This window comes from Mustelus asterias, chromosome 16, assembly GCF_964213995.1.
Source record: "Mustelus asterias chromosome 16, sMusAst1.hap1.1, whole genome shotgun sequence".
NCBI classification, from domain to species: domain Eukaryota; kingdom Metazoa; phylum Chordata; class Chondrichthyes; order Carcharhiniformes; family Triakidae; genus Mustelus; species Mustelus asterias.
Genome location: NC_135816.1, coordinates 25895329 through 25916619, shown reverse-complemented (window position 1 = coordinate 25916619; position 21291 = coordinate 25895329). Strand labels below are relative to the sequence as shown.

At 45.8% G+C, this 21291-nt stretch overlaps 1 pseudogene; it reads right to left on the bottom strand.

The window, feature by feature from the left end:
- Positions 1–20830, bottom strand: part of LOC144505621 (deoxyribose-phosphate aldolase-like) — a 44347-nt pseudogene extending 23517 nt beyond the window's left edge.
- Between the last annotated feature and the right edge of the window lie 461 nt (positions 20831–21291).

Genomic DNA, 21291 nt, shown 5'->3' with positions numbered 1-21291 from the left:
ACTGTTTCCTGCTGCTGGGATGGTGGGATTACACAAAGCTGGCTTCATTAATTATGCAATCGGGGCTTTCCTGATGTACTGTGCAGCGGGGCGGACTGAGGTGACACATGCCTCACTCTCATATCTTATGTCTTGTTTAAGAGGCGCCGGACATTGAATCTTTGTTGCAAACCCACCATGACAGGAAGGCATGACTCGGTGATCCCAGAGAGTTCTGGCCCCCAGATTCAGCGATGCGACCTTCAATGTGCTGCTCAGCGGAGGCCATAGAAGCGTCCGGTACTCTGAGGATGGAAGGAGGAGGTAGAGCTGTGTGACCAACCCTGCATGGGGAGAAGTTGGCAGGGTGGTCAGTGCCCACAGCCTCCACTGGACAACTGCCTGCAGTGTCAGAAATGGATGACTGACCTCATCCACACAGTCAGGATAAGTGAACCCTCAACTGCTGACATTGACCTCACTGAATGGTAGAGGGGACATGGGCCTTGGTGGCAAGGGCACCATCCGTGCAGCCCATGTAGCTTCAACGTGATAAGATAATGCCTCATAGCCCCACTGTAGTCAACCTAGTCTGCAGGTGCAGAGGCCACAGAGAGTCTACCTGCTGTCAGAGGAGGAAGGATTGGCGTTGTGGGTACTAGCAAGCACTTCGAATGATTTGACTCTGTGCGCCTTATCCTTCCATATGCATAGGCTCACTGCTCTGTTGGGTGCTGCACCAGAATCTTTGTGGACAACCCGCAGCGCAGCAATCACATGGCATATAATCCAGTCGGGTATTTGTAAGACTGGAGGAATGAGAAAGAGACCCGAAACCCAACTACTCTCAAACCCATCTTCTCTCTTTGTGCAGGAGAAGTTGCGATACAGCAGGGGGCAGAGCAAGAGAGAAGATGGGGAGGGGGGGGCGGGGGTGGCGAGTGGGGAGGAAGCAGCTGAACTGAGGAACTTTACAGAGTTTGAGGAGCGGGCAGCTGAGCTGGCAGGGGAGGAACCGGACCAAGTCTGAGCAGGGTGGAGTGGTCAGTGCGCCGCAGTAAAGATCCATGCGGAATGCAGTCACATAGAAACAAAGGGTCACATATTCCTCCGTGTTGGAGGCAGCTCATGCAGTCACTCTCTCCCTCCTCTCTCACTTACAGGTGCCAGCAGGAAGAGAGGAAGACCAGAAGAAGAAGCCATATCCATGGGTACCTCACACCCACATCAGTCTGTTGGCTCAGATAATTGGGCTAGGGAACTAGCCCGGTCAAGCTATCATCTGCATCCCGTTGACAGAATGCAAAACAGCTTGACACTTGCCTCTGGCGGGAATGGCTGAGCGAGAGTGCACATTCCTGCCATCATTTCACACCACCAGGAAATGGATTTTTCATTTCACTCTCCAGCCTGCCATTAAACCCACAGCTGGGGTTGGGAGGCTGCGGGGGGAAGGAAATGGAAAATTCCAGCCTGTTTTGGAAGCATAAGAAGTGAATTTTCACTATAACACTTGGATTAACAGAGGGGGAACGTTGGATATGACAGAAGCAGAACAACATCAAAAAAGGAAGGGATTGACTCAGAGCAGCTCACCGAAGTCAGTTTACAGACAAAGGTGAACACTCCTGGGTCTCTCAGTGGAGCAATGCTTAAAACTGCTTCGGCTTGTCAGTTTGCCAGTACAGTATAAGAGTTCTGGGCACTTGATGAGCTGAAGCCTCAGTCCCAAACCGCCACCACTCCTTCACTGCCATTGATATATGTACAGCACTCAACTTCTGGCCACTGGAGGATTTCAGGGACTACAGGTGACACTGCCTTCACCTGTTATTCAGCAGTGCATGAGGCATCAATAGAATCACTGATGCCCTGTTTATCAAGGCAATTGCTTACCAGGTATTTCAGTTGTTTGCCAAGAATTAGCAAGCAAATTGTTATGCTTTTTACCATTCTGTTGCTTTTCCCAGGGAACATTTTATAATTGATGACACCTACATGGCTGTGCGCTCCAACAAATAGAAATATGGCTTACATGGACTGGAAGGTGCAAAACTTAATTAGTGTTCAGATAATGTGTGATTACTAGCACAGAAAAATGTGGTTAAATGTCAGGTTTGCTGGCACTCAACAGCATTATTTTACGCTTGCAATCACGCACTAGCTGAAAACTGATTGCCCAGTTCAATCAATTAATACAATTTCTCTGCTGATATTTATAGAATTCTTACAGTGCAGAAAGAGGCCATTAAGCCCATCGAGTCTACACCGACTCTCTGACGGAGCATCTTACCCAGGCCCTATCCCCATAACCCCACATCTTTACCCCACTCGTTCCCCTAACCTACACATCTTTTGTCACTAAGGGACAATTTACCATGGCCAATCAAAGTAACCTGCACATCTTTGGACTGTGGGAGGAAACTGGAGCACCCAGATGAAACCCACGCAGACATGGGGAGAACATACAAACTCCATACAGACAATCACCCGAGGCTAGAATTGAACCTGGGTCCCGGTGCTGTGAGGCAGCAGTGCTAACCACTGTGCCACCGTGCTGCTCCAGAAGTTCCCACATTGCTCTTATCTCCTACTCATCCAACATTACTCCATTGTTTAAGGATGGGAAGGAAAACTTAAGGGGCGATCTAATTGGGGTGTTTATGACAATGAAAGGATGTAATAGGGTAAATGGAAAGAAACTAGTGCCTTCAATGGGAGCATTCAGGTCCAGTTATCTTGTGACAACAACAATAATTTACTTATATATCACCTTTTGGGCGGCACGGTAGCACAGTGGTTAGCACTGCTGCTTCACAGCTCCAGGGTCCCGGGTTCGATTCCCGGCTCGGGTCACTGTCTGTGTGGAGTTTGCACATTCTCCTTGTGTCTGCGTGGGTTTCCTCCGGGTGCTCCGGTTTCCTCCCACAGTCCAAAGATGTGCGGGTTAGGTTGATTGGCCAGGTTAAAAAATTGCCCCTTAAAGTCCTGGGATGTGTAGGTTAGAGGGATTAGCGGGTAAAATATGTGGGGGTAGGGCCTGGGTGGGATTGTGGTCGGTGCAGACTCGATGGGCCGAATGGCCTCCTTCTGCACTGTAGGGTTTCTATGATTTCTATGATTTTAACAGAGGAAAATTATTCACAGGAGCTATACCAAGAAAAATGTGACACCGAGCTACATGGAATATTAGATTAATCAAAGAATCATAGAATCTCTACGGTGCAGAAAGAGGCCATTTGGCCCATCATGTCTGCACCAACTCTCCAAAAGTGCATTTTACCTAGTCCCAGCTCCCCACCCTACCCCAGTAACCCCACACATTTACCACGGCCAATCCACCTAACCTACATATCTTTGGATACTAAGGGGCAATTTAGCATGGCGAATCTACCTAACCTGAACATTTTTGGACTGGGGGAGAAAACCAGAGCACCCGGAGGAAACCCATACAGACGCGGGTAGAGTGTGCGAACTCCACACAGTCACCCAAGGCCGGAATTGAACCTAGGTCCTGGCGCTGTGAGGCAGCAGTGCTAACCACTGTGCCACCATGCTGCCCAGTGAGTGAAAACACGGACAGAGGTAGGAATTAAAGAACATCTTAAAGGAGGAGAGAAAGGGTAGCACGGTGGCACAGTGGTTAGCACTGCTGCCTCACAGCGTCAGGGACCTGAGTTTGATTCCCAGCTTGGGTCACTGTCTGTGTGGAGTTTGCACATTCTCCCCGTTTCTACGGGGGTTTCCTCCAGGTGCTCTGGTTTCCTCCCAAAGTTCAAAGATGAGCTGGTTAGGTGCATTGGCCATGCTAAATTCTCCCTCAGTGTACCCGAACAGGCGCCGGAGCGTGGCGACTCCGGATTTTCAAAGTAACTTCATTGCAGTGTGAATATAAGCCTACTTGTGACTAATAAATAAACTTTTTACTTTAGGTTGAGAGCCAATGAGGTACATAGGGTGAAGCAAGGATGAAAAGGCCAGAATTGGGAAAGCATAAAAACCTTTGAGGGGTGTAGGGCTGGAGGAAATTATAGAAGTAGGGAAGGCAAGTCACAGAAGGTTTTGAAAATGATGATGAGAGTTTTAAAATGAAGCAAAGCTAGTGTAGGTCAGCGAGCTCAAGGGTGATGGACGAACAGGACTTGGTGTGAGTACAGCAGCTCAGGCTTATCAAGGGTAGAAGATGGGAGGCAGCCAGGAGATTGTATAATGAAGTCAAATACTTAGGTGAGAGTTTTCAGCAGATGACAGGGATATAGACAAGCAAAGTTATAGAGTAGATACCAGTTGGTGCTATTGGTGTTGGAGCAAATATATGGTTGGAAGGTATTCTCAGGGTCAAATAGGGTACAAATGGTCTCTTTTAGTATCAGACTATGGCCAGGAAAAGGGTTAAATAGGGAACAGGATTTATGGTTGGAACTGAGGACAATGGCTCAGATAATAGTGAAGAAGGCATTCGGCATGCTTTGTTTCATTGGTCAGAACATTGAATACAGGAGTTGGGACGTCTTGTTGAAGTTGTACAAGACATTGGTAAGGCCACACTTGGAGTACTGTGTACAGTTCTGGTCACCCTATTATAGAAAGGATATTATTAAACTAGAAAGAGTGCAGAAAGGATGTACTAGGATACTACCAGGACTTGATGGTTTGAGTTATAAGGAGAGGCTGGATAGACTGGGACTTTTTTCTCTGCAGCACAGACGGATGAGGGGTGATCTTATAGAGGTCAATAAAATAATGAGGGCACAGATCAACTAGATGGTCAATATCTTTTCCCAAAGGTTGGGGAGTCTAAAACTAGAGTGCATAGGTTTAAGGTGAGAGGGGAGAGATACAAAAGGGTCCAGAGGGGCAATTTTTTCACACAGAGGGTGAGTGTCTGGAACAAGCTGCCAGAGATAGTAGTAGAGGTGGGTACAATTTTGTCTTTTAAAAAGCATTTAGACAGTTCCATGGGTAAGATGGGTATTGAGGGATATGGGCCAAATGCAGGCAATTGGGATTAGCTTAGGGGTTTAAAAAAAAAGGGCGGCATGGACTAGTTGGGCCAAAGGGCCTGCTTCCATGCTGTAAACCTCTATGGCTCTATGACTCTATATTCCTGTCTCCAGATGGCTTGGGATGGAATGTACTCCAGAAAAATGCACTATGGGATTCCTCAGAACCCCAGTGTAAGGACTCTGTCGGAATTGCCTGGGAAGTTTCAACTGCCAATTAGAAATTCTCCCGCTCCCTGGGACCCTCTGAAAATGTCTCCAAATCTGAGTCAGAGTCAGGGACTTTGGACACTTCCACAACATTTAACTAAGAAATGGTAGCCAGGAACAAACTGGGGCCGGAATTCTTTGGCCATTCATGTTGGTGGGATTGTCTGGTCCTGCTGATGGTGCACCCCTACCCTGGGTCTCTCAGCAGCAAGGGGTGCACTCAAAGGGTATCCCGTTGACAACAACAGGACCAGAAGATCCTGCAGCCAGCCAATGGCAGGCTGCCACTGTGGTGAGCTGTGTGAAAAATCCCCCTGATGTCAACCCTTTACTCTACAGACCTGACCTGACTAGGCCCACCACCCGAATCCTCTTGACCCTCCCAAATTCCTCTCTGGACCTGACCTGATGAGCCCCAACCCACCTACCCACTCACTTCTCCCACCACCTTATCCATCTGCCACCTTACAACCTCATTTGCTCACCAACTATCAATCTGCATATTGCCACCTTATACCTACCTCCTTACCCACCCTACCCCCTTACACATGTTCCTTTCCCACACTGCTCACTTAGCCACCTTTACATACTACCCAGTTTATACACTTACCTTCTATCCAATGCTTTGGGACATTTAAACTCATTACTTATCAAATATGGCAGCTAGTGCCATAAAAAATAGTGTAGTTTCTGTGAAGGTTCCCTCCAGTGCTCCCTCCGAGGATTTCTCCACTGAATCAGTTCTGCAGGCTCTTCCATCGGAAGGTGACCCTCATAAATCGGAGGAAGGTAAGTCTGAATTTGTTTTGTCTGCTCCAGGTCAGAAATAGGGGTTCCGACCCTGAGCAGAAAATTCAAGCCAATGGTGTTGTTCTTCCCAATATTTGATTGAAGGAAATTTATTTTTTTCTAGCGGATCTAGTCTAAGAATTAGAGGCAGACTTTCCAGGGTGAGATTAGCAGGCACTTTCATGTACAAAGGTGTTTGGTGATACTAGATCAATTGTACATCTGAAACCTTAGATTGATAAATTTTTGTAATCCAAAAATAGTAAAGGCTATGGGGCAAACACAGATCTATGACGTTAGGTCACACAGCAGCCCATGCCTTGGTCAATGGTGAAACTGGCTTGAGAGACTAAATGGTCTAGTTCTGTTCTTAAGTACCTAATGTTAATTGTATCAATGTATAGTTCACATCCCACATGATTTTCATCCAATTACTTACACATTGCTTGAATAAAATTCCCCAACATTATCTTACATTAATCTTATTTCAAGTTATTTTAAATTCATGATACAGTGTTCATGGGAGGGAGAAAGAGGTCAGTCAATCAATGTATGAAGTGTGTACACCATGCATTACAATTTGGACTAAATTGCTTGCTCTCATTTAACATATAAAGACTTCAAACCCAAGAAACAAACTAAACCCCGCTTCTAAGTATCCATTATGGTATTTTTTTTAATTCATGGGATGAGGGCATCGCTGTCTGCGCCAACATTTATTGCCCATCCCTAATTGCCTTGAGTCACATGTAGGCCACCCAGGAAGGATGACGGATTCTCCCACCACCCCCCGCCCAAAGGAACGTTAGCAAACCAGAAGATAATAGTCATCAGATTTCAACTGAATTCAAATCTCACCATCTGCCATGGTGGGATTCGAACCCGGGTCCTCAGAGCGTTACCCTGGGTCTCTGGATTACAGGTCCGGTGACAATACAACCATGCCACCATCTCCTCATACATAGAATCATAGAACCCCTACAGTGCAGAAGGAGACCATTCAGCCCATCGAGCAAGCACCGACAACAATCCCACCCAGGCCCTATCCCTGTAACCCCCACATATGTATCCTGCTAATCCCCCTAAGAGGCAACTTTTTAGCATGGCCAATCCACCTAACCTGCACATCTTTGGACTGTGGGAGGAAACTGGAGCACCCGGAAAAAACCCACGCCGGCATGGGGACAATGTGCAAACTCCACACAGACAGTCACCCAAGACTGGAATTGAACCCAGGTCCCTGGCGCTGTGAGGCTGCAGTGCCAACCACTGTGCCATTCGTACAGTAGACACATTTATGGCTTTTGCTTGCACTTCCATGCCATGAGGTGCTGCTTAACTATGAGTTTCTGAATTTAATGGTAAAGGTAATAGATGGCAATATCATTAATACTAAATGTATATTTAGGGCAAAGGAGTGGGTAAAGATCCACTCATAACATTCCAAACATTCTATACATTGGTGGATTATTGAAAGGCTGCTGTAGCAGTCCATGGGTTCCAGACTTGAACATGCAGGGTCAGCTTTAACGTACAAGCAACTTTTTTGCTAGCCCGATCATAATGCTATAGAAGATTTAGAGCATGGTCATTGCACTCCAATGTTACAGAGAGTAGAATTTGACATGGAGTGCAACACTCTTCAATTATGCACAAGTTCATGTTTAATTAAAGTGTATTTGAATAAAATTGTTTAAATATTTAGAGTGTCCCATTTAACTTTCTTCTGATTAAAAAAAAAGTTTAAAAACTCAAGCAGGTAGGTAGAACCACAGTGAGTCTATTGAGATTTTTCTTTATCTGGAACTGTACTTGAGAACGATATATGCATGCAGACACCAGATATAGTAATTAATTTTAATGAGGTTTGCTTTTTTGCACATGATAAATGCACATCAAAATATAATAGTCCTTTATCTTCCATGTTCATCACCAGGTATTAAAGAAGTATTGGAAAAATTGCCAGCTGAGTCATTGATATCTTGACAAAAGAAATCTCACAATGTTTCATCATATTTCAAAAGAAAGATAATCTTTCTTTTCTAACGCGTGGCAGGAATGAAATTTGGAAGAGATTGCTGTTGCCATTTTGCATCATCACATTGCCTTTGCATTTTCTATAGCCAGTCCCAAAATGATCATTTACTGACTTGAATCTATAATGCTTTGCTTAACCCTCTGCAGGTAGATTTTAACTTCGAGGTAGCTGACCAGCAAGGGCACAATGGTTGGTTACCGATTTCAACATTGTAGAGCACCTCCACATCTTAAAGACCAGGCCTCATTTAAAAGTCATCAGATAATCTGGTCAGATTGAGCCTGGAAATTAGTGTCAGAACTGCCCCCAGCAACTGGGGCAAGGATTACACTCGTGGAGGGGAAGGGATCCCAAGTCAGCAGCAAGCCAGATCCGGGTTCGATTCCTGGCCTTGGGTCACTGTCTGTGCGGACTCTGCATGTTCTCCTTGTGTCTGCACGGGTTTCCTCCGGGTGTTCCTGTTTCCTCCTCTACATCAATGGGGACGAAGTAAAAAGGGACTATAGCTTCAAGTATTTAGGTGTCCAGATCACCATCAACTTGTCCTGGTCCCTCCATGCCGACACTATAGTTAAGAAAGCCCACCAACGCCTCTACTTTCTCAGAAGACTAAGGAAATTTGGCATGTCAGCTACGACTCTCACCAACTTTTGCAGATACACCATAGAAAGCATTCTTTCTGGTTTTATCACAGCTTGGTATGGCTCCTGCTCTGCCCAAGACCGCAAGGAACTACAAAAGGTCGTGAATGTAGCCCAATCCATCGCGCAAACCAGCCTCCCATCCACTGACTCTGTCTACACTTCCCGCTGCCTCGGCAAATCAGCCAGCATAATTAAGGACCTCATGCATCCCGGACATTCTCTCTTCCACCTTCTTCCTTCGGGAAAAAGGTACAAAAGTCTGAGGTCATCAGAACATCTGAACATCAGAACATCAGAAGTGATGTTCACGAGGGGTCACAGGCTCAGGGTGAGAGGGGCGAAGTATAGCTCAGATATTAGAGGGATGTTTTTTACACAGAGGGTGGTGGGGGCCTGGAATGCGCTGCCAAGTAGGATGGTGGAGGCAGGCACGCTAACATCGTTTAAGACTTACCTGGATAGTCACATGAGCAGCCTGGGAATGGAGGGATACAAACGATTGGTCTAGTTGGACCAAGGAGCGGCACAGGCTTGGAGGGCCGAAGGGCCTGTTTCCTGTGCTGTACTGTTCTTTGTTCTTTGTTCTTTGTCACGTACCAACCGACTCAAGAGCAGCTTCTTCCTTGCTGCTGTCAGACTTTTGAATGGACTTACCTTGCATTAAGTTGATCTTTCTCTAGCCCCTAGCTATGACTGTAACTCTACATTCTGCACTCTCTCGTTTCCTTCTCTATGAACGGGTATGTTTTGTCTGTATAGCGTGCAAGAAACAATACTTTTCACTGTATGTTAATACATGTGGCAATAATAAATCAAATCAAATCAAATCAGTCTGAAAGACATGCTGGTTAGGTGCATTGACCATGCTAAAGTCTCCCTCAGTGTATCCGAACAGGCACCGGAGTGTGGTGACTCGGGGATTTTCAAAGTAACTTCATTACAGTGTTAATGTAAGCCTACTTGTGACACTAATAAATAAACTTTAAAAAAGATCATTTTTGTAACCACAAGTCCATCAATGCTGCAGTTCAGAAACATCACTTCACATTCACCTGTACCGGTGGCTGCTTCTCTTCCATTTCCCATGGAATTGGTCGAAGCTGCACAGGCTGCAACTGGTTCCTACTTAACATTCAATCAGATTTCATTTTGCAGAATCAGACCTCTATTTCCAAGTTAAAAGTGACCTATCTCCTGAATCAAGTGGGACAGTCAGTGGTAGCCCCCTTTTATGGAGCTGAGCACTTCACTGGTGTTAACGAGGCATTAAGTCTACCAACCCCATTTTGAGGCCGTTATTGCCAAGCCGGGGCAGTCAAAATCGACTCCCTGCAATTTAAGTTAAAGCAACATTCCAGGTTTTGTACTTTCAATGGTTTTATACACCTCCAGACCATCACCTCAGAAATATGGGACAGAATTTTCTGCTCCCGGGGGGGGCGGGGATGTGGTGGTTATAAAATTGGGTGCAATGCCATGGGGTGCTGTTCCTGATGCCTAGTTGCCCCTTCTTATCCCACCTCAATTTTACACATAAAGGAGAGGCTTTGGCTGGCCCACCTAACCCTTTGTCAATTGAGTCCCATAAGGGCCTCTTTTTAACCCAGCTGAAAATTTTCCACAGCCGGTAAAGGCTAGTGCCATGTTTGAAGCTGCCAGGTCTCACTCTTACGGTTATTGGTAGGAAAGGGGCTGGGGGTGGAGGTCAGGTATCTTGGTACCTGCTTTACAGCCCTCCTGGGCTCATCAGAAGCCCCTCAAAATCCCCCAATTTTATGCACCCAAGCCCCAGTCCCTCTTGTATCCCTCACCAGCACTTCTTAAACCACTCCCACTGAAACTCCCCTGCACAACTTACACCACCATTCGGCTCTGCCGGGGACTCCAAGCAGTGACCCCTGCTCCTGGGGGCACAGCTGGGACTGGGCAGCTGCCAGGGGCAGCAAGGTAGCACAGTGGTTAGCACTGCTGCCTCACAGCGCCAGGGACCCAGGTTTGGGTCACTGTCTGTGCGGAGTCTGCACGTTCTCCCTGTGACTGCGTGGGTTTCCTCCGGGTCCTCCGGTTTCCTCCCACAATCCAAAAGACGTGCTGGTTAGGTGCATTGACCATGTTAAATTCTCCCTCAGTGTACCTGAACAGACGCCAGGGTGTGACGACTAGAGGATTTTCACAGTAACTTCATTGCAGTGTTAAAGTAAGCCTACTTGTGACAATAACAAATTATCTTTAAACATTTGATTGACTGGCAGATCTTGGAAGCAGGATGGGGTTGGAAGTCTCGCGGTGAGCCAATGAATGTTCCGGCAAGAATTAAATGGCTGCAGGACAACCCTCCACAATGGAGGGCAGGTTCACCACTAACCATTGTGCCAGGGGCAGGAACCCCAGCATGTGGAATTCTACCCCTCCTTGATGGGCTGAAAAGCCACATTGCTTCAGCCATGTCACATGACTCAGACACCTGACAATGGGGTTGCGGGTCTTAAACATCTGAAAATTCTAATGGCAATAGTCAGCAATAAATTAATATCAGAGACGAGCTGAAGTCAGTCAGTTTTCATCCTGATGTACCAAATGGTTTAATTGATAACGACTTATCAAAATCTACATGCTTAGAAATACAATAACTCAATAAAAACATTGACTGGCTTAAAATAACCTTGTTGAAGTTCAGATTGACAAAGGCTTTTGTTGCTTCTTTTCCTTTTCAAATCTTTCTCAAAAAGATTTTAAAAATGCAATTGAACTTGTCCATAATGACATCCCGTGGGACACATTTCTCAGTGACTCCTTTAATAATTTAAGATAAAAGAACAATGGTGGCTGGAAACACACAAAGCCGCAGCACAAACAAGAGGGTTTGATTTCAATATCTTAGCATTTCCTTCAGCTCCCATTGCCAGCGAAACGCATTCAGTTTTTAAATGCATCATCCTCCCCCGGCCCAAGAGAAGTTTTTGGATTATTGGAACGCAGGAATTTGCAGGGGGCAGAGCATAAATGGAGCTAAGTATATGAAAGGCCCATCACTTGGATCTAATTACAACAGGGCTGCTCACACTTGGGCATATATATTGTACAGGTGGTGTCACTTCCAATGGAAAGTCTATCCACAAAATGCAGAAATATAGCAAGTATGGCTTCCGGGTTCAACAATCTAATTGGTACCATTTCCAACAGCTTTTCTGCCACTCCAAATCTTTCAGACATCTGCCTTTCAGCTGAGAACAGCCATGATTTGATGATAGGTTTGATGATTGGTTAGCATTGCTACCTCAGTGAGTGATGGAAATCAGTGTGTTGGGGAGATTGAAGAGCTCTTCTCACGGTTGTGACTGTGAAGCCACGGTCAAAATTGATAGTGACATGTGGAAATAAGCTCACATCAGTTGAGCTGTACCAATCCACACAAAATATTCTCAGCCCTGTTGGACACTCTGCTTTTTTGAAAGACTCATTATACTTTCTTGCATTATTCTGTCTTTACTTGCTGCTTTGATTATTAACCCAAAGATCAACGCTGATGGAGGCTGATTTTGAAATTTGGGTGCCAAACTGCTGGGAGAGCATTGGGTGATTAGCAATACCTGCGGTGAAGCAACAGTTGTGATTACTAGGCCCTACCCTAATGTAGCTCATCACATTGAGATGATCAACACTAGGTCCTGTTGGCTATGACAGCTTATGGGGTGAGAGGGTGGGATCAGGACCACAACTTTGAAGGGGAATTCTTGGCAACACGGTGGCACAGTGGTTAGCACTGCTGCTTCACAGCACCAGAGACCCGGGTTCAATTCTGGCCTTGGGTCACTGTCTCTGCGGAGTTTGCACTTTCTCCCGTGTCTGTGCGGGTTTCCTTCAGGTGCTCCGGTTTCCTCCCACAGCCCAATGATGTGCGGGTTTGGTTGATTGACCATGCTAAATTGACCCTAGTATCAGGCGGATTAGTGGGGTTACGTGAGTAGGGCCTGGGAGGGATTGTGATCAGTACAGACTGGATGGGCCAAATGGTCTCCTTCTGTACCACGGGGATTCTATGTTCTATGGTGTGATAGAGGTCCATATCATTATGGGGCCCAGAAGAGCAGTCCTGTCCATTTCCACAAATAGAGATTCAAGTCATTATATTCAGGTATATTTTGGGTGTGCACTTCCTACTTGTTGGCTCGAGAGACAAATCAGCCTTGTGTTTATAACTGGAGAGAATGCTCAGAGTTATTAGATTTTTATGGGCTTTTAATTTCCACCCCCATCCCGCCACGCCCCTACTTCTCTCAAAAGATGAGAGCATTGAAGAGGGGTGATTATCCTTCCTAATGGATTGGTGCAGCTCAAGTGATGCGAGCTTTTTTTCATATGTCACCATTAACTTTGAGCATCTGCCTCACAGTCACAACTGTGAGAACATCTCTGCAATACTGACTTCTTGTCACTTACTGAAGTGGCAATGCTAACAAACACCCACCAATAAGAAATAGTTTGAAGCAATTGAGAGCAAGACATCCGTCGATGACAAGTACACAAAATGTTTTTGGGTACGCTGTTGGAGGTTCATGTTCACCTGGTTACAAATGAGTTTACACAATGCGCAAGCAGACTCTGTAATTTACAGAAAGGTTCAAACAATGACTGTTGTAACAATCATTTAGAGAGTAATTACATAATTAATGCACAAATGGCCTGTAACTTCCTATCTCCCCAGTATCACATTTGGGGGTTACCAAAGTAATCCCTCCCAGAGGATCTCAGGTAAGCAGTTACCCAGCGATTGTCCAGAAGCACTGGCATCTAATTGCCTTGGGCTAGGAACCATCCAACAAAGTGATTTAAATCATTAACTTTGGATGGTTCTGTCAGTTTAACACTTCTAATTACTCTGAAAGAGTTACAGGAAATAAAAGCATTTCTAACTTCTGCGCAACTATTTTTAAAACCTGGACCGAGCCCCACAGAGAATACCACCATACCCACAAACCCCTTGAGGACAACAGCTCATCCCAGCTAACATCCCACCCCCACAGCATTCCCCACCTTCTGCCCCCCCATCCACATGGGATTTTCCCCAACCCGCGACCAGACCCCAAACCAACTGGATCCAACACCTACCGACCTGACCGGATAAAAGTCTCCGCTGGCCCACCAACCTGAACGATCCCCCCAAACCTGACCCAATTCCCCCCCCTCCTACCGACGATCCATCCCCTGACCCAACTTGCACCCCACTCATGTCCAAACCCCACACCAATGTCCGACCCCGCTTCCAAATGTCCGAACACCTAGCACCCCATGTCTGACTCCCCCCCACATCTGAGGCCCCCAACCACCCAATGCCCAGCTCCCCTTCCTGATGTCTGAACCCCCAGACTCCCATATCTGACTTTTTCCTCCCCATGTCCAAACCACCCCTCCCGAGCCCCCATGTCTAACATCACCACATCTGAAACACTCCACCCCCTCATGTCCGACTCCCCCACGATATACAGCTGACCCCTTCCCATGGCCGAAACTGCTCCATGGCCCCATGTCCAACTCCCACCCCATCCATGTCCATCTCCCTCGCTGATGTCTGAACCTCCCTGCCCCTGCCGACGTCCATGGAAATGCTGTAAATAAAAGAGCGTGTCTCCCATTCCGCTTCTTTTACACTTTGACACTGGAGCCAGGACTGAGTTTCACTGTCTGAGTCTCACCTGAGTCAGGACATTCGGCAGGACAGATGCTTAAGAATTTCAACGCAGGTAAATCAGTACAGAGCGACAATCTGCCACTGATTGCCACTCCGAGGAATTTATGGCCCATTGTACTTAAATGTGACTGTGGACATTGTGAAGGTTTTAAAGCCTGGATTTTTACAGAGTCAGGGCAGATCCAGAACCACTTAGAAATGGACCGGAATTCTCCCATCCCGCCTGGCACTGGAATTCTAGCAGGCAGGGGACGGACCATGTAAAGGTCCATTGAAGACGGTCGGGAATCTCCAGTTTTCAGGTGAGTGCGGCCAGAGAATCCCGCCCATGGTGGGTGGGACCCAATTCCAGGATGCGAGCCCACATTTTCAACACTGGTAATTTTCAGGGAAACACACTAAGAAGTCTCACAACACCAGGTTAAAGTCCAACAAGTTTATTTGGTAGCAAAAGCCATTAGCTTTTGGAGTGCTGCTCTTTCGTCAGGTAAGTGGGAGTTCTGTTCACAAACAGGGCATATAAAGACACAAACTCACTTTACAAAATAATGGTTGGAATGCGAGTCTTTACAGGTAATCAAGTCTCAAAGGTACAGACAATGTGAGTGGAGAGAGGGTTAAGCACAGGTTAAAGAGATGTGTATTGTCTCCAGCCGGGACAGTTAATGAGATTTTGCAAGCCCAGGCAAGTCGTGGGGGTTACAGATAGTGTGACATGAACCCAAGATCCCGGTTGAGGCCGTCCTCATGTGTGCGGAACTTGGCTATCAGTCTCTGCTCAGCGACTCTGCGTTGCCGTGTGTCGTGAAGGCCGCCTTGGAGAGCGCTTACCCAAAGATCAGAGGCCGAATGCCCGTGACCGCTGAAGTGTTCCCCAACAGGAAGAGAACACTCTTGCCTGGTGATTGTCGAGCAGTTTTCATTCATCCGTTGTCATAGCGTCTGCATGGTCTCCCCAATGTACCATGCCTTGGGACAATTTTCAGGGACACAGGATAAGGATGTGATGAGTGGGTCCAGAACCTACACTGGCCAGCTCCATTGTGGGGCAGGCACTCCCTAGACCCTTAAATTTTGTGGAGTTGGAGTTGGCCTCACAGGTGAGTCATAAACCTTCATCTGGATTCAGACACCTTTTGAAAAGTAATGCTAAAAGTCTAACCTAGGGCCCATAGCTCTCCCCATGGCCCCTCAGAAATCTATGCAAACTCAATGTCAACTCACAGCATCCAGCCACTGCCCACAGTCACTTATACTGTTCATGCCAACTGATGTCCTCCCAGGCATTCCCCATGGTCCCTCATATTCCTCATGCCAACTCAATGGCAACTCATGCCACAGCCACTTCCTATGATCCTCATACTCTCCATGGCAACGCATGTCCTTCCCACACCTATTCTCAAGTTACACTTTAACCAATGATCTATATAATAACAATGGCAAGTGTGTAACTGCTGAGAAAAAAAAACACCCTTTCAGAAAGAGTCTCTGAAAAAAAACCTCTGGTCCTTGAACCTTTTTTCCTTCAAGGATCTTTCTTTAAATGGTTTCCTGATCCATTAGCTGGGGCTCCCTCTTTGTGGCAGGAGTCCAGCAGAGAGCCTAGTCTATATCTTTAATGAATCTGACCCAACTGGGAAATGTATTTGCGCCATGTAGCAGATTGAAGTCCTGCTCATCACAACACTGCCTACGAGAGGAGAATCACACCCTCAACCTCATAGACATTTTTGCTACTTTATCTGACAATAAAGATTATGAAACATTATCATCTGCCATTAGAAAGAGGCAAGATTTTCATTGCTTCTTTGAAAAGGATGAAATACATCAAAATGAAATTATTTAGTTATAATATGAGCAAAGTTTTGGAATTGTGAGCTCTAATGTCTGATAATCTAAAGAAAGTTAAGGCAGGCAAAGTTTAGATATGGTTAAGTTACATGGGGAAGAGGTTATTGATATAAGGTAATGAATAAAGAGTCAGAGGATGAGCTATCAACTATAACACAGACAGAGACATTTTACCAGGAGAATTCGTAACTTCACAAAGAATAAAGTGTAAGTATAATTGGATGATGGTTTAAAGTGTAAAAGGAGTCAGATTTCTAAGGTTCAACATGATTTATTTAAAAATATAGCAGTAACGGGCCAGGAGACATCAGCGGAGACCGTCTAGCGGGCTCCCCACTAAGTGCCACGGCCTCTGCGCATCTTCGCAGCTAAGATTTTTGGAATCATTAGCTTTGTGCCGGAAATCAGTGCAGAGTTGATGACAATATTTAAATGGGTATTTGCAGCCCATTAGTTGGCCCGGGACTGAAGTTGTCCCTTTCATTTTGACATCAGCAAATTTGACAACCACCCCTTCAATCCTTTCATCCAAGTCATTGATATAAATTGTAAACAGTTGAGATCCCAGCACTGATCCCTGTGGCACACCAGTCATTACATTTTGCTAATCTGAAAAAGACCCATTTATAGCTACTCTCTGCCTCCTGTTAGCCAGACAACCTGCTATCCATGCCAATATGTTATCCCCATAACATGAACTTTTATTTTCTGCAATAAACTGTGTTGGAAGGAGGAGGAATTTTCCCTCTGATGCCAATGAAAAAAATGCCGATTTGCTCCCTCAATTCCAGTTAATGTTACATCCTTATTTTTGCTCTCTCATTCCCTTATCCCCTTCCTCTTCCTCCTCCTCTTTCTCCTCTCCCTCCTCCCTTCCACACCTCCCTTAACCCATCTTCCTAACACCTTCCACTTCTCCCTCCCATGGGCAGCACAGTGCTTAGCACTGCTGCGCCAAGAACCTGGGTTCAATTCCTGGCTTGGGTCACTGTCTGTGTGGAGTCCGCACGTTCTCCCTGTGTCTGTGTGGGTTTCCTCTGGGTGCTGCGGTTTAATCCCACAGTCCCCCGAAAGACGTGCTGGTTAGGTGCCTTGGCCGTGCTAAATTCTCCCTCAGTGTACCCGAACAGACGCCGGAGTGTGGTGACTAGGGGATTTTCACAGTAAATTCATTGCAGTGTTAATGTAAGTCTACTTGTGACACCAATAAATAAACTTAAAACTTTAAAACTCTTCCCCCTCCCTCCTGTTTCCCCATCTCCTTCTTTCCCTTTTCCTCTTCCCTCTCCTTTCTCAATATAAACATGTTATTCACAGTGCCTTGAGTAATAATCTTCATGAACTAGAGGAAGACTCTTGTATAAATATAAATACGTTCTTATCATTTAGGCCACATTTGCCTTTAAGGCTAACTGAGACAGATAGCATCAAATAAAAGTGCACTGAGAGATGACAACAAACAATGGTTATGAACTGTTAACCTGACTGAAATCCCGGTGATTAGGCAGCAAGTGAGAAGTGGCTCCCAGAGAAGTGAAAAATCCAATTAATGTCATGTACAGTTCAATTAGAAATGGCTGCAGCCAATGGCTGATAAGACTGGTATTTTGCCCTTTTATTTTTAGATTATTTCTCTGCGCCCAGGAGTCTCTGCAGTAATCACTCCCTGTCTGCATTATCACATCCTACTCACCACTAATTTACCACTGGCGACGATGCAACTCAGCAACAAGCAATCATTTCTGCTCTGCTGAGTCACCTCAACCTGAGTGTCAATCATCGGAAAGCCCACAGTCAGGAATTGTTGGCCTGTGACTTGTTCAGAACTGCACCACTTGATTGTAATTTATTTCTTTGCTGGCTTTTCTACCGACGTTACGAATCTGGGAAACACGTCTGCATCTGGGCGCACGCAGACTCGGCAAGGAAAAGAGAAAGCAGGCCAAGTCATAGCCTAATACTTTTTATAACTTAATACTTGATATAAAATATAAAGAGGATTAGAAAAAACACTAAGAGCATTACAGAACAGAGAATAATTTCTGTTCTACTTAAATTCCTGCCGGATTGGACTGGAGTAAAACTGGATGAAATATTTGATGAGAAAAATCAAAGGAAGAATCATTTGGGTAGTTGGTGTCGTTTTCAAGTCATTTTCAAGCCAAACGTAATGCTCATATTGCAACAACAGTTTCACAAAGACCAGTACCTAATTCACAAGACTACAAGTATGTGGGATGAGCAATTCCTATTCCCCTTTATAATTTATACAAGTGACTTGGATGAAGGGACTGAAGGTATGGTAGCTAAATTTGCTGGTGACACAAAGATAGGCAGGCAAGTAAATTGTGAAGCGGACGTAAGGAGGCTGCAAAAGGACATAGGCAGGTTAAACGAGTGGGCAATAATCTGGCAAATAGAGTATATAATGTGGGCAAATGTGAAATTGTCCATTTTGGCCGGAAGAATAAAAAATAAGGTTATTATCTAAATGGTGAGAGATTGCAGAGCTCTGCGACACAGAGGAATTTGGATGTCCTGGGGCATGAATCACAAAAGGCTGGTACACAGGTACGTGTCAGAGCCTCCCACTCTGCCCATGAAGTCTGGCATTTTAGGGCACGCCACCCAGGGACCATACAGTCTCCCCCTTTGCTGACCCAGTGAATTCACCCCCCCCCCCCCCCCCCACCCACCTTCAGCTGCCTCTCTGGAAGTGCGATCCCTCAGCAGAGCAATGGCCACAAGCCCAGCAATGGGGATGTGAGAAGCGTGACCATGCATACCAGCCACCGGACCCCTTAAGGCTTGCAAGCAACCCTCCCCACAAAATGCTGAGACACACCGCCCCTCCCTTTTCCCTCTCCAAAGCCAGCCCAAAGTTCCATTCATCTGGTCCCTGCATCCTCTCCAGTGGCTCCTCTCCAATTTACACCCTGAAAGGTGATGGCTACTGATCTCACTGTGGATTGACCACATCCATGTTTCAAGATGGCACCGGAGCGTGGTAACTCTTTGCGAGCTATGTATGGTATGATTTGTATGGATAGCATGCAAAACAAGACTTTTCACTGCATCTCGGACCATGTGACAATAATAAATCAAATCAAATTAATCTGAACGCTCATCTCCAATATTCCCTTTGGAGGTGAGGTTGCCAAGTTCTTGTTTTTATGCAGCTGTTGTAAATCACGACGGTGTGATGTCACGGCGGCACCCAATGAATATTCAGTGAGGGGGCAAGGTTCCAGCGGGAGGGCTTGCTCATGATATTATAATGTATTTAAATGAGGTTCCCAATGTTCCTGGGTGGGAATTTTGTTACATCATCGACAAGGGATGTGATCACATCAGCAAGAATTGCGTTTCCCAACGCTCGTGGTATTTTACGTCTGCGTCGCCGTCCTCGTTCCACCCATTTTCTGCGATAACCAGTGTTGACCACTTTAATTACTAGAAAATTAAAAATGAACAAAGTGATTGAATTGGGTTGTCCACACAGACTAAATACAATGATAGACGTTCGTAGACTCAGGAGCACAGAATGAAATCATTCAGTTCGCACTGGCCCAGTTGAAAGAACTATCCAATTAGACCCAATCTCCTGTTTTATCCCAAAGTTCTGCCATTGTTTCCTTTTCAAGTTACATTCTATTTGCCTGCTGATTCTGCTTTTACCATCCTTTCAGGCAGTGCATTCCCGGTTATAAGAGGCATCTTAGAAGCAAAGGTAGAGGCAGAGATATTTCGGGAGATAACTTTGGAGTTTAGGGCTTTGTAGCCCAAGACATGGCTGTCAGTGGTGTGGCCATTAAACTTTCACAAGAGGTCAAAGTGGGAGGATTGTCGATATCTTGGATGGTTATGGGGCTGGAGGTGACCCAGCTATTGAGGGGCAAGGCCAAGGAGGGATTTGAAAACAAGGTCTAGTTATGACGAATATGATCATTAGGATGGGTTAACTAATTACCCAGGGAGTGAAATCAATGTTTGAAATGGCAAGAATTTAAAAAAAACAATGTTCAGTATGGGTCTTGCGGCACCCTGCCACTCAGTCAGGAGGTTCGGGTTTGAATTCCACCCAGAACATGATGAGCAAGGAAGCTGTGGTCATAATGTGGCCAAACAGATTCATTATCAAGCTGCAGTTCCTTCCAGCACAAGTGGGAGAAATGGGAGAGATTCCTGGTTAGCCATGTGATTGAAAGAAAGTTGGAGCCTCTCCTCTCACCATCCATAGCTCCAGGCTTCAACATGCATGTAAAAAATGCATGCTGCCACCGCAACCCCCTGAGTGATCTATGACGCACCACTGTGCAAATGTATTTACTGAGAAACTGCAAAATATAATCATAAAGGTGATTAATTCAGTGGAAAGACTCACAATATTATCTGCAAAAGCTCATTCATTGAAAGGACTAACATGTATTCTCTTTTCCATGGTCACCAGATTCATATTTTTCCAGTGAGAGTAAGTGATAGTGCAGCCACTCCACCACACTGACAAATCAGCTTGTTCATTAGAAACTATCACACGCACAATACAGTGCAGCCAGGTGAGGAATGGTGGGCGGGCTTTTACATACCTTCCGCGGTGTGTTTTGAGGTAGCGGAAGCAGCCCGCCATTGGCCGGCATTGGGATCTTCCAGTCCTGCCGCTGTCAACGGGGTCTCCCGTTGTTCGCACACTCTACCGTCTGGGAACCCACAATGGGGAATATGGTCGCAAAATCACTCCCAACATTTATATTTTAAAAAGGGGTAGGGTTGGTGGAGGGCGGGGGGCGGGGGAGGAGAATGGTGTAATGATGCTTTCATTCTATTCCCTCAGTACCTGAGATATAAAACCAAAGGGTGGTTGTTAGGTCACAAGAATTATTCATTTTACACTTGACTCATGTTTCGCATGAACAGCCCAATCACATGTGGTTAGCATGCTTACAAATGAGAGACATGCAGTCATAATTCATTTCAGTTTGCAGTCACGAATGACTGGGACGAGGTACAATTAAAGCTGAAGCTAACTAACTTTATTAACATGGACGGCTTTCGCCAAAGGGTTAATGCGCAGTTAACTGATACTGCACA